Below are 14,693 nucleotides of genomic sequence, written 5' to 3'. Positions count from 1 at the left end.
CGGAGGATTAAATGAGAATCTTTCTTGTTTAACACTGGAATGGGGTGGTGCACTGTTCACTACCCGAAGATACTGCCACATCGGGTCAATGCATAGGGCGACAGAAGCAAGCTTCCAAATCAGCTCCCTTTCTCAAAAATCCATTTAATTTATGGTCCCCAGATAGGGAACGTATGTATCAGTATGTGCTCACAAGTCACCCAAGTGCAAGTATTCACACAAAAAAAAACGTGCCTCAGGATGCGATCTGTCGCAAGATCCTTTCTTTTTTTACACTTGATCTAAGCCAAAAGGCCTAGAGGGGATAACCGGGAAAGGGGTGGACCCAACCATGTCCCCTTCATGAGCACTCACATTACTCATAGGAATGGAAGGAAGGCTGGCAGCCAACCAGCCTCCCATACACTTTCTGGGTGGGTGGCAGTCAGCCACCCATACATACATACAGCACAGGCTAAACCCACATCATCACTTAAAAAAAGGACAGGCGACCATTGCACTCTGATGGAGCATTTAGCAATGCAATCCATAGCCTGGCTTTTGCCTGAACCCCCATCACTCCTCCTCTTGCATATAAGACAATATTTCAGATCTGCATATGAAAACAACACGCCTACCTTTGTTGCACATAGCTGCCTGCCTGTCTCTAGTTACCCCACTGGCTGTAGCTGCGTCCCTTCCGACATGGAATAACACCAACTGTAACGATAAACTGAAAATTAACAGTATAAACCTGCATCATTTTGGACTCTGGTATTTGCTGAATCCGGGTGACCTGACAATCGATGGTGGTGCCGCTGGTGATTCTGGCCTTCTTGGAATCTGTTGGGCCTATGTGTTAGCTCACACATCACTTGGGTATCCATGGTAACTACCACAACATGGTCATCTGCAGTTTACATCTAGCCCGTGGCATTGAATGGCATTTTAAAAGTGCTAAGGGTCCTGGTGCAATAATCCTCCCATGAGGATCAGCCTCAACGGCTTTGTAGATTGCACTCATGTCAGCAACTCCATATACATTTTTTTTTCTTCATGCTTCTTTCTTCATCCTTTTTTCTTTCTGTCATTCAGACTTTCATTCATTCGATCTCTCTCACTCACTTGCTTTAACTCATTTGTTCTCACTCACTCACTCACTCAATCACTCACTCACTCATTCACTCTCACTCACTCTCACTCTCTCACTCACTCACTCACTAAGTCAGTCTCTCTCTCTCTCTCTCTTTTTCTTTTTATATATATTTTTTTCCGTCTTCTTCTTCTTCTTCTTCTTCAGACCCTGTCATAGCACTAATGCCTTTCCAATACCACCAGCAGATGGAGACACTCCATTGCAACATTGGTTGTGAGCAGCAGTTTCTAAAAACAAATGCCTCATGGCGGATTTCCCATCCATCAATGGATGGTAAATTTTGTTTTTATCATTCACTGACCACAGAAACCAATGCATGGTCAAGCAACAGCAATGACACACCCTTGTGTATAGGCATGAGACCCTCATGTCATTTAACAGGATTCAGCACCACCCACAAGACAGCTACCTGTCATGTCATGTCAAACCTGCACAGGTGTGCTAGATTATTATTATTTAGTTTTATTTTATTTTTTTACACCAATCAGTGTGCAAACATGGTCATTAAAACGCTAAATGAATAGACGTTCATAAACCAGTCAGTGCAACTCATCATTTTGGTCTCCAATTCTCAAACTCAAATTCTCACCCACGGAGGATTAAATGAGAATCTTTCTTGTTTAACACTGGAATGGGGTGGTGCACTGTTCACTACCCGAAGATACTGCCACATCGGGTCAATGCATAGGGCGACAGAAGCAAGCTTCCAAATCAGCTCCCTTTCTCAAAAATCCATTTAATTTATGGTCCCCAGATAGGGAACGTATGTATCAGTATGTGCTCACAAGTCACCCAAGTGCAAGTATTCACACAAAAAAAAACGTGCCTCAGGATGCGATCTGTCGCAAGATCCTTTCTTTTTTTACACTTGATCTAAGCCAAAAGGCCTAGAGGGGATAACCGGGAAAGGGGTGGACCCAACCATGTCCCCTTCATGAGCACTCACATTACTCATAGGAATGGAAGGAAGGCTGGCAGCCAACCAGCCTCCCATACACTTTCTGGGTGGGTGGCAGTCAGCCACCCATACATACATACAGCACAGGCTAAACCCACATCATCACTTAAAAAAAGGACAGGCGACCATTGCACTCTGATGGAGCATTTAGCAATGCAATCCATAGCCTGGCTTTTGCCTGAACCCCCATCACTCCTCCTCTTGCATATAAGACAATATTTCAGATCTGCATATGAAAACAACACGCCTACCTTTGTTGCACATAGCTGCCTGCCTGTCTCTAGTTACCCCACTGGCTGTAGCTGCGTCCCTTCCGACATGGAATAACACCAACTGTAACGATAAACTGAAAATTAACAGTATAAACCTGCATCATTTTGGACTCTGGTATTTGCTGAATCCGGGTGACCTGACAATCGATGGTGGTGCCGCTGGTGATTCTGGCCTTCTTGGAATCTGTTGGGCCTATGTGTTAGCTCACACATCACTTGGGTATCCATGGTAACTACCACATCTAGCCCGTGGCATTGAATGGCATTTTAAAAGTGCTAAGGGTCCTGGTGCAATAATCCTCCCATGAGGATCAGCCTCAACGGCTTTGTAGATTGCACTCATGTCAGCAACTCCATATACATTTTTTTTTCTTCATGCTTCTTTCTTCATCCTTTTTTCTTTCTGTCATTCAGACTTTCATTCATTCGATCTCTCTCACTCACTTGCTTTAACTCATTTGTTCTCACTCACTCACTCACTCACTCAATCACTCACTCACTCATTCACTCTCACTCACTCTCACTCTCTCACTCACTCGCTCACTAAGTCAGTCTCTCTCTCTCTCTCTCTTTTTCTTTTTATATATATTTTTTTCCGTCTTCTTCTTCTTCTTCTTCAGACCCTGTCATAGCACTAATGCCTTTCCAATACCACCAGCAGATGGAGACACTCCATTGCAACATTGGTTGTGAGCAGCAGTTTCTAAAAACAAATGCCTCATGGCGGATTTCCCATCCATCAATGGATGGTAAATTTTGTTTTTATCATTCACTGACCACAGAAACCAATGCATGGTCAAGCAACAGCAATGACACACCCTTGTGTATAGGCATGAGACCCTCATGTCATTTAACAGGATTCAGCACCACCCACAAGACAGCTACCTGTCATGTCATGTCAAACCTGCACAGGTGTGCTAGATTATTATTATTTAGTTTTATTTTATTTTTTTACACCAATCAGTGTGCAAACATGGTCATTAAAACGCTAAATGAATAGACGTTCATAAACCAGTCAGTGCAACTCATCATTTTGGTCTCCAATTCTCAAACTCAAATTCTCACCCACGGAGGATTAAATGAGAATCTTTCTTGTTTAACACTGGAATGGGGTGGTGCACTGTTCACTACCCGAAGATACTGCCACATCGGGTCAATGCATAGGGCGACAGAAGCAAGCTTCCAAATCAGCTCCCTTTCTCAAAAATCCATTTAATTTATGGTCCCCAGATAGGGAACGTATGTATCAGTATGTGCTCACAAGTCACCCAAGTGCAAGTATTCACACAAAAAAAAACGTGCCTCAGGATGCGATCTGTCGCAAGATCCTTTCTTTTTTTACACTTGATCTAAGCCAAAAGGCCTAGAGGGGATAACCGGGAAAGGGGTGGACCCAACCATGTCCCCTTCATGAGCACTCACATTACTCATAGGAATGGAAGGAAGGCTGGCAGCCAACCAGCCTCCCATACACTTTCTGGGTGGGTGGCAGTCAGCCACCCATACATACATACAGCACAGGCTAAACCCACATCATCACTTAAAAAAAGGACAGGCGACCATTGCACTCTGATGGAGCATTTAGCAATGCAATCCATAGCCTGGCTTTTGCCTGAACCCCCATCACTCCTCCTCTTGCATATAAGACAATATTTCAGATCTGCATATGAAAACAACACGCCTACCTTTGTTGCACATAGCTGCCTGCCTGTCTCTAGTTACCCCACTGGCTGTAGCTGCGTCCCTTCCGACATGGAATAACACCAACTGTAACGATAAACTGAAAATTAACAGTATAAACCTGCATCATTTTGGACTCTGGTATTTGCTGAATCCGGGTGACCTGACAATCGATGGTGGTGCCGCTGGTGATTCTGGCCTTCTTGGAATCTGTTGGGCCTATGTGTTAGCTCACACATCACTTGGGTATCCATGGTAACTACCACAACATGGTCATCTGCAGTTTACATCTAGCCCGTGGCATTGAATGGCATTTTAAAAGTGCTAAGGGTCCTGGTGCAATAATCCTCCCATGAGGATCAGCCTCAACGGCTTTGTAGATTGCACTCATGTCAGCAACTCCATATACATTTTTTTTTCTTCATGCTTCTTTCTTCATCCTTTTTTCTTTCTGTCATTCAGACTTTCATTCATTCGATCTCTCTCACTCACTTGCTTTAACTCATTTGTTCTCACTCACTCACTCACTCACTCACTCAATCACTCACTCACTCATTCACTCTCACTCACTCTCACTCTCTCACTCACTCGCTCACTAAGTCAGTCTCTCTCTCTCTCTCTCTCTTTTTCTTTTTATATATATTTTTTTCCGTCTTCTTCTTCTTCTTCTTCTTCTTCTTCTTCTTCAGACCCTGTCATAGCACTAATGCCTTTCCAATACCACCAGCAGATGGAGACACTCCATTGCAACATTGGTTGTGAGCAGCAGTTTCTAAAAACAAATGCCTCATGGCGGATTTCCCATCCATCAATGGATGGTAAATTTTGTTTTTATCATTCACTGACCACAGAAACCAATGCATGGTCAAGCAACAGCAATGACACACCCTTGTGTATAGGCATGAGACCCTCATGTCATTTAACAGGATTCAGCACCACCCACAAGACAGCTACCTGTCATGTCATGTCAAACCTGCACAGGTGTGCTAGATTATTATTATTTAGTTTTATTTTATTTTTTTACACCAATCAGTGTGCAAACATGGTCATTAAAACGCTAAATGAATAGACGTTCATAAACCAGTCAGTGCAACTCATCATTTTGGTCTCCAATTCTCAAACTCAAATTCTCACCCACGGAGGATTAAATGAGAATCTTTCTTGTTTAACACTGGAATGGGGTGGTGCACTGTTCACTACCCGAAGATACTGCCACATCGGGTCAATGCATAGGGCGACAGAAGCAAGCTTCCAAATCAGCTCCCTTTCTCAAAAATCCATTTAATTTATGGTCCCCAGATAGGGAACGTATGTATCAGTATGTGCTCACAAGTCACCCAAGTGCAAGTATTCACACAAAAAAAAAAACGTGCCTCAGGATGCGATCTGTCGCAAGATCCTTTCTTTTTTTACACTTGATCTAAGCCAAAAGGCCTAGAGGGGATAACCGGGAAAGGGGTGGACCCAACCATGTCCCCTTCATGAGCACTCACATTACTCATAGGAATGGAAGGAAGGCTGGCAGCCAACCAGCCTCCCATACACTTTCTGGGTGGGTGGCAGTCAGCCACCCATACATACATACAGCACAGGCTAAACCCACATCATCACTTAAAAAAAGGACAGGCGACCATTGCACTCTGATGGAGCATTTAGCAATGCAATCCATAGCCTGGCTTTTGCCTGAACCCCCATCACTCCTCCTCTTGCATATAAGACAATATTTCAGATCTGCATATGAAAACAACACGCCTACCTTTGTTGCACATAGCTGCCTGCCTGTCTCTAGTTACCCCACTGGCTGTAGCTGCGTCCCTTCCGACATGGAATAACACCAACTGTAACGATAAACTGAAAATTAACAGTATAAACCTGCATCATTTTGGACTCTGGTATTTGCTGAATCCGGGTGACCTGACAATCGATGGTGGTGCCGCTGGTGATTCTGGCCTTCTTGGAATCTGTTGGGCCTATGTGTTAGCTCACACATCACTTGGGTATCCATGGTAACTACCACAACATGGTCATCTGCAGTTTACATCTAGCCCGTGGCATTGAATGGCATTTTAAAAGTGCTAAGGGTCCTGGTGCAATAATCCTCCCATGAGGATCAGCCTCAACGGCTTTGTAGATTGCACTCATGTCAGCAACTCCATATACATTTTTTTTTCTTCATGCTTCTTTCTTCATCCTTTTTTCTTTCTGTCATTCAGACTTTCATTCATTCGATCTCTCTCACTCACTTGCTTTAACTCATTTGTTCTCACTCACTCACTCACTCAATCACTCACTCACTCATTCACTCTCACTCACTCTCACTCTCTCACTCACTCGCTCACTAAGTCAGTCTCTCTCTCTCTCTCTCTTTTTCTTTTTATATATATTTTTTTCCGTCTTCTTCTTCTTCTTCTTCAGACCCTGTCATAGCACTAATGCCTTTCCAATACCACCAGCAGATGGAGACACTCCATTGCAACATTGGTTGTGAGCAGCAGTTTCTAAAAACAAATGCCTCATGGCGGATTTCCCATCCATCAATGGATGGTAAATTTTGTTTTTATCATTCACTGACCACAGAAACCAATGCATGGTCAAGCAACAGCAATGACACACCCTTGTGTATAGGCATGAGACCCTCATGTCATTTAACAGGATTCAGCACCACCCACAAGACAGCTACCTGTCATGTCATGTCAAACCTGCACAGGTGTGCTAGATTATTATTATTTAGTTTTATTTTATTTTTTTACACCAATCAGTGTGCAAACATGGTCATTAAAACGCTAAATGAATAGACGTTCATAAACCAGTCAGTGCAACTCATCATTTTGGTCTCCAATTCTCAAACTCAAATTCTCACCCACGGAGGATTAAATGAGAATCTTTCTTGTTTAACACTGGAATGGGGTGGTGCACTGTTCACTACCCGAAGATACTGCCACATCGGGTCAATGCATAGGGCGACAGAAGCAAGCTTCCAAATCAGCTCCCTTTCTCAAAAATCCATTTAATTTATGGTCCCCAGATAGGGAACGTATGTATCAGTATGTGCTCACAAGTCACCCAAGTGCAAGTATTCACACAAAAAAAAAACGTGCCTCAGGATGCGATCTGTCGCAAGATCCTTTCTTTTTTTTACACTTGATCTAAGCCAAAAGGCCTAGAGGGGATAACCGGGAAAGGGGTGGACCCAACCATGTCCCCTTCATGAGCACTCACATTACTCATAGGAATGGAAGGAAGGCTGGCAGCCAACCAGCCTCCTATACACTTTCTGGGTGGGTGGCAGTCAGCCACCCATACATACATACAGCACAGGCTAAACCCACATCATCACTTAAAAAAAGGACAGGCGACCATTGCACTCTGATGGAGCATTTAGCAATGCAATCCATAGCCTGGCTTTTGCCTGAACCCCCATCACTCCTCCTCTTGCATATAAGACAATATTTCAGATCTGCATATGAAAACAACACGCCTACCTTTGTTGCACATAGCTGCCTGCCTGTCTCTAGTTACCCCACTGGCTGTAGCTGCGTCCCTTCCGACATGGAATAACACCAACTGTAACGATAAACCTGCATCATTTTGGACTCTGGTATTTGCTGAATCCGGGTGACCTGACAATCGATGGTGGTGCCGCTGGTGATTCTGGCCTTCTTGGAATCTGTTGGGCCTATGTGTTAGCTCACACATCACTTGGGTATCCATGGTAACTACCACAACATGGTCATCTGCAGTTTACATCTAGCCCGTGGCATTGAATGGCATTTTAAAAGTGCTAAGGGTCCTGGTGCAATAATCCTCCCATGAGGATCAGCCTCAACGGCTTTGTAGATTGCACTCATGTCAGCAACTCCATATACATTTTTTTTTCTTCATGCTTCTTTCTTCATCCTTTTTTCTTTCTGTCATTCAGACTTTAATTCATTCGATCTCTCTCACTCACTTGCTTTAACTCATTTGTTCTCACTCACTCACTCACTCACTCAATCACTCACTCACTCATTCACTCTCACTCACTCTCACTCTCTCACTCACTCGCTCACTAAGTCAGTCTCTCTCTCTCTCTCTCTTTTTCTTTTTATATATATTTTTTTCCGTCTTCTTCTTCTTCTTCTTCAGACCCTGTCATAGCACTAATGCCTTTCCAATACCACCAGCAGATGGAGACACTCCATTGCAACATTGGTTGTGAGCAGCAGTTTCTAAAAACAAATGCCTCATGGCGGATTTCCCATCCATCAATGGATGGTAAATTTTGTTTTTATCATTCACTGACCACAGAAACCAATGCATGGTCAAGCAACAGCAATGACACACCCTTGTGTATAGGCATGAGACCCTCATGTCATTTAACAGGATTCAGCACCACCCACAAGACAGCTACCTGTCATGTCATGTCAAACCTGCACAGGTGTGCTAGATTATTATTATTTAGTTTTAATTTATTTTTTTACACCAATCAGTGTGCAAACATGGTCATTAAAACGCTAAATGAATAGACGTTCATAAACCAGTCAGTGCAACTCATCATTTTGGTCTCCAATTCTCAAACTCAAATTCTCACCCACGGAGGATTAAATGAGAATCTTTCTTGTTTAACACTGGAATGGGGTGGTGCACTGTTCACTACCCGAAGATACTGCCACATCGGGTCAATGCATAGGGCGACAGAAGCAAGCTTCCAAATCAGCTCCCTTTCTCAAAAATCCATTTAATTTATGGTCCCCAGATAGGGAACAAATGTATCAGTATGTGCTCACAAGTCACCCAAGTGCAAGTATTCACACAAAAAAAAACGTGCCTCAGGATGCGATCTGTCGCAAAATCCTTTCTTTTTTTACACTTGATCCAAGCCACAAGGCCTAGAGGGGATAACTGGGAAAGGGGTGGACCCAACCATGTCCCCTTCATGAGCACTCACATTACTCATAGGAATGGAAGGAAGGCTGGCAGCCAACCAGCCTCCCATACACTTTCTGGGTGGGTGGCAGTCAGCCACCCATACATACATACAGCACAGGCTAAACCCACATCATCACTTAAAAAAAGGACAGGCGACCATTGCACTCTGATGGAGCATTTAGCAATGCAATCCATAGCCTGGCTTTTGCCTGAACCCCCATCACTCCTCCTCTTGCATATAAGACAATATTTCAGATCTGCATATGAAAACAACACGCCTACCTTTGTTGCACATAGCTGCCTGCCTGTCTCTAGTTACCCCACTGGCTGTAGCTGCGTCCCTTCCGACATGGAATAACACCAACTGTAACAATAAACTGAAAATTAACAGTATAAACCTGCATCATTTTGGACTCTGGTATTTGCTGAATCCGGGTGACCTGACAATCGATGGTGGTGCCGCTGGTGATTCTGGCCTTCTTGGAATCTGTTGGGCCTATGTGTTAGCTCACACATCACTTGGGTATCCATGGTAACTACCACAACATGGTCATCTGCAGTTTACATCTAGCCCGTGGCATTGAATGGCATTTTAAAAGTGCTAAGGGTCCTGGTGCAATAATCCTCCCATGAGGATCAGCCTCAACGGCTTTGTAGATTGCACTCATGTCAGCAACTCCATATACATTTTTTTTTCTTCATGCTTCTTTCTTCATCCTTTTTTCTTTCTGTCATTCAGACTTTCATTCATTCGATCTCTCTCACTCACTTGCTTTAACTCATTTGTTCTCACTCACTCACTCACTCACTCAATCACTCACTCACTCATTCACTCTCACTCACTCTCACTCTCTCACTCACTCGCTCACTAAGTCAGTCTCTCTCTCTCTCTCTCTTTTTCTTTTTATATATATTTTTTTCCGTCTTCTTCTTCTTCTTCTTCAGACCCTGTCATAGCACTAATGCCTTTCCAATACCACCAGCAGATGGAGACACTCCATTGCAACATTGGTTGTGAGCAGCAGTTTCTAAAAACAAATGCCTCATGGCGGATTTCCCATCCATCAATGGATGGTAAATTTTGTTTTTATCATTCACTGACCACAGAAACCAATGCATGGTCAAGCAACAGCAATGACACACCCTTGTGTATAGGCATGAGACCCTCATGTCATTTAACAGGATTCAGCACCACCCACAAGACAGCTACCTGTCATGTCATGTCAAACCTGCACAGGTGTGCTAGATTATTATTATTTAGTTTTATTTTATTTTTTTACACCAATCAGTGTGCAAACATGGTCATTAAAACGCTAAATGAATAGACGTTCATAAACCAGTCAGTGCAACTCATCATTTTGGTCTCCAATTCTCAAACTCAAGTTCTCACCCACGGAGGATTAAATGAGAATCTTTCTTGTTTAACACTGGAATGGGGTGGTGCACTGTTCACTACCCGAAGATACTGCCACATCGGGTCAATGCATAGGGCGACAGAAGCAAGCTTCCAAATCAGCTCCCTTTCTCAAAAATCCATTTAATTTATGGTCCCCAGATAGGGAACGTATGTATCAGTATGTGCTCACAAGTCACCCAAGTGCAAGTATTCACACAAAAAAAAACGTGCCTCAGGATGCGATCTGTCGCAAGATCCTTTCTTTTTTTTACACTTGATCTAAGCCAAAAGGCCTAGAGGGGATAACCGGGAAAGGGGTGGACCCAACCATGTCCCCTTCATGAGCACTCACATTACTCATAGGAATGGAAGGAAGGCTGGCAGCCAACCAGCCTCCCATACACTTTCTGGGTGGGTGGCAGTCAGCCACCCATACATACATACAGCACAGGCTAAACCCACATCATCACTTAAAAAAAGGACAGGCGACCATTGCACTCTGATGGAGCATTTAGCAATGCAATCCATAGCCTGGCTTTTGCCTGAACCCCCATCACTCCTCCTCTTGCATATAAGACAATATTTCAGATCTGCATATGAAAACAACACGCCTACCTTTGTTGCACATAGCTGCCTGCCTGTCTCTAGTTACCCCACTGGCTGTAGCTGCGTCCCTTCCGACATGGAATAACACCAACTGTAACGATAAACTGAAAATTAACAGTATAAACCTGCATCATTTTGGACTCTGGTATTTGCTGAATCCGGGTGACCTGACAATCGATGGTGGTGCCGCTGGTGATTCTGGCCTTCTTGGAATCTGTTGGGCCTATGTGTTAGCTCACACATCACTTGGGTATCCATGGTAACTACCACAACATGGTCATCTGCAGTTTACATCTAGCCCGTGGCATTGAATGGCATTTTAAAAGTGCTAAGGGTCCTGGTGCAATAATCCTCCCATGAGGATCAGCCTCAACGGCTTTGTAGATTGCACTCATGTCAGCAACTCCATATACATTTTTTTTTCTTCATGCTTCTTTCTTCATCCTTTTTTCTTTCTGTCATTCAGACTTTCATTCATTCGATCTCTCTCACTCACTTGCTTTAACTCATTTGTTCTCACTCACTCACTCACTCACTCAATCACTCACTCACTCATTCACTCTCACTCACTCTCACTCTCTCACTCACTCGCTCACTAAGTCAGTCTCTCTCTCTCTCTCTCTTTTTCTTTTTATATATATTTTTTTCCGTCTTCTTCTTCTTCTTCTTCTTCAGACCCTGTCATAGCACTAATGCCTTTCCAATACCACCAGCAGATGGAGACACTCCATTGCAACATTGGTTGTGAGCAGCAGTTTCTAAAAACAAATGCCTCATGGCGGATTTCCCATCCATCAATGGATGGTAAATTTTGTTTTTATCATTCACTGACCACAGAAACCAATGCATGGTCAAGCAACAGCAATGACACACCCTTGTGTATAGGCATGAGACCCTCATGTCATTTAACAGGATTCAGCACCACCCACAAGACAGCTACCTGTCATGTCATGTCAAACCTGCACAGGTGTGCTAGATTATTATTATTTAGTTTTATTTTATTTTTTTACACCAATCAGTGTGCAAACATGGTCATTAAAACGCTAAATGAATAGACGTTCATAAACCAGTCAGTGCAACTCATCATTTTGGTCTCCAATTCTCAAACTCAAATTCTCACCCACGGAGGATTAAATGAGAATCTTTCTTGTTTAACACTGGAATGGGGTGGTGCACTGTTCACTACCCGAAGATACTGCCACATCGGGTCAATGCATAGGGCGACAGAAGCAAGCTTCCAAATCAGCTCCCTTTCTCAAAAATCCATTTAATTTATGGTCCCCAGATAGGGAACGTATGTATCAGTATGTGCTCACAAGTCACCCAAGTGCAAGTATTCACACAAAAAAAAACGTGCCTCAGGATGCGATCTGTCGCAAGATCCTTTCTTTTTTTACACTTGATCTAAGCCAAAAGGCCTAGAGGGGATAACCGGGAAAGGGGTGGACCCAACCATGTCCCCTTCATGAGCACTCACATTACTCATAGGAATGGAAGGAAGGCTGGCAGCCAACCAGCCTCCCATACACTTTCTGGGTGGGTGGCAGTCAGCCACCCATACATACATACAGCACAGGCTAAACCCACATCATCACTTAAAAAAAGGACAGGCGACCATTGCACTCTGATGGAGCATTTAGCAATGCAATCCATAGCCTGGCTTTTGCCTGAACCCCCATCACTCCTCCTCTTGCATATAAGACAATATTTCAGATCTGCATATGAAAACAACACGCCTACCTTTGTTGCACATAGCTGCCTGCCTGTCTCTAGTTACCCCACTGGCTGTAGCTGCGTCCCTTCCGACATGGAATAACACCAACTGTAACGATAAACTGAAAATTAACAGTATAAACCTGCATCATTTTGGACTCTGGTATTTGCTGAATCCGGGTGACCTGACAATCGATGGTGGTGCCGCTGGTGATTCTGGCCTTCTTGGAATCTGTTGGGCCTATGTGTTAGCTCACACATCACTTGGGTATCCATGGTAACTACCACAACATGGTCATCTGCAGTTTACATCTAGCCCGTGGCATTGAATGGCATTTTAAAAGTGCTAAGGGTCCTGGTGCAATAATCCTCCCATGAGGATCAGCCTCAACGGCTTTGTAGATTGCACTCATGTTAGCAACTCCATATACATTTTTTTTTCTTCATGCTTCTTTCTTCATCCTTTTTTCTTTCTGTCATTCAGACTTTCATTCATTCGATCTCTCTCACTCACTTGCTTTAACTCATTTGTTCTCACTCACTCACTCACTCACTCAATCACTCACTCACTCACTCATTCACTCTCACTCACTCTCACTCTCTCACTCACTCGCTCACTAAGTCAGTCTCTCTCTCTCTCTCTCTTTTTCTTTTTATATATATTTTTTTCCGTCTTCTTCTTCTTCTTCTTCTTCTTCAGACCCTGTCATAGCACTAATGCCTTTCCAATACCACCAGCAGATGGAGACACTCCATTGCAACATTGGTTGTGAGCAGCAGTTTCTAAAAACAAATGCCTCATGGCGGATTTCCCATCCATCAATGGATGGTAAATTTTGTTTTTATCATTCACTGACCACAGAAACCAATGCATGGTCAAGCAACAGCAATGACACACCCTTGTGTATAGGCATGAGACCCTCATGTCATTTAACAGGATTCAGCACCACCCACAAGACAGCTACCTGTCATGTCATGTCAAACCTGCACAGGTGTGCTAGATTATTATTATTTAGTTTTATTTTATTTTTTTACACCAATCAGTGTGCAAACATGGTCATTAAAACGCTAAATGAATAGACGTTCATAAACCAGTCAGTGCAACTCATCATTTTGGTCTCCAATTCTCAAACTCAAATTCTCACCCACGGAGGATTAAATGAGAATCTTTCTTGTTTAACACTGGAATGGGGTGGTGCACTGTTCACTACCCGAAGATACTGCCACATCGGGTCAATGCATAGGGCGACAGAAGCAAGCTTCCAAATCAGCTCCCTTTCTCAAAAATCCATTTAATTTATGGTCCCCAGATAGGGAACGTATGTATCAGTATGTGCTCACAAGTCACCCAAGTGCAAGTATTCACACAAAAAAAAAAAACGTGCCTCAGGATGCGATCTGTCGCAAGATCCTTTCTTTTTTTACACTTGATCTAAGCCAAAAGGCCTAGAGGGGATAACCGGGAAAGGGGTGGACCCAACCATGTCCCCTTCATGAGCACTCACATTACTCATAGGAATGGAAGGAAGGCTGGCAGCCAACCAGCCTCCCATACACTTTCTGGGTGGGTGGCAGTCAGCCACCCATACATACATACAGCACAGGCTAAACCCACATCATCACTTAAAAAAAGGACAGGCGACCATTGCACTCTGATGGAGCATTTAGCAATGCAATCCATAGCCTGGCTTTTGCCTGAACCCCCATCACTCCTCCTCTTGCATATAAGACAATATTTCAGATCTGCATATGAAAACAACACGCCTACCTTTGTTGCACATAGCTGCCTGCCTGTCTCTAGTTACCCCACTGGCTGTAGCTGCGTCCCTTCCGACATGGAATAACACCAACTGTAACGATAAACTGAAAATTAACAGTATAAACCTGCATCATTTTGGACTCTGGTATTTGCTGAATCCGGGTGACCTGACAATCGATGGTGGTGCCGCTGGTGATTCTGGCCTTCTTGGAATCTGTTGGGCCTATGTGTTAGCTCACACATCACTTGGGTATCCATGGTAACTA

General features: G+C 43.6%; 9 pseudogenes; all 9 read right to left on the bottom strand.

The window, feature by feature from the left end:
- Window positions 1-42: 42 nt before the first annotated feature.
- Window positions 43-306, bottom strand: LOC130286695 (U2 spliceosomal RNA; annotated as a pseudogene).
- A 1,463-nt stretch (window positions 307-1,769) lies between these two features.
- LOC130286694 (U2 spliceosomal RNA) lies at window positions 1,770-2,033 on the bottom strand (annotated as a pseudogene).
- A 1,442-nt stretch (window positions 2,034-3,475) lies between these two features.
- On the bottom strand, window positions 3,476-3,739 carry LOC130286691 (U2 spliceosomal RNA; annotated as a pseudogene).
- A 1,485-nt stretch (window positions 3,740-5,224) lies between these two features.
- On the bottom strand, window positions 5,225-5,490 carry LOC130288322 (U2 spliceosomal RNA; annotated as a pseudogene).
- Window positions 5,491-6,950: 1,460 nt separating this feature from the next.
- On the bottom strand, window positions 6,951-7,216 carry LOC130288646 (U2 spliceosomal RNA; annotated as a pseudogene).
- A 1,444-nt stretch (window positions 7,217-8,660) lies between these two features.
- On the bottom strand, window positions 8,661-8,924 carry LOC130289623 (U2 spliceosomal RNA; annotated as a pseudogene).
- A 1,464-nt stretch (window positions 8,925-10,388) lies between these two features.
- Window positions 10,389-10,653, bottom strand: LOC130288568 (U2 spliceosomal RNA; annotated as a pseudogene).
- A 1,467-nt stretch (window positions 10,654-12,120) lies between these two features.
- On the bottom strand, window positions 12,121-12,384 carry LOC130286689 (U2 spliceosomal RNA; annotated as a pseudogene).
- A 1,474-nt stretch (window positions 12,385-13,858) lies between these two features.
- LOC130288448 (U2 spliceosomal RNA) lies at window positions 13,859-14,125 on the bottom strand (annotated as a pseudogene).
- Between the last annotated feature and the right edge of the window lie 568 nt (window positions 14,126-14,693).

Source organism: Hyla sarda, chromosome 8 (genome assembly GCF_029499605.1).
Source record: "Hyla sarda isolate aHylSar1 chromosome 8, aHylSar1.hap1, whole genome shotgun sequence".
Classification (NCBI taxonomy): domain Eukaryota; kingdom Metazoa; phylum Chordata; class Amphibia; order Anura; family Hylidae; genus Hyla; species Hyla sarda.
The sequence above is the reverse complement of the archived record's forward strand: the minus strand, read 5'-3'. Positions and strand labels throughout refer to the sequence as shown.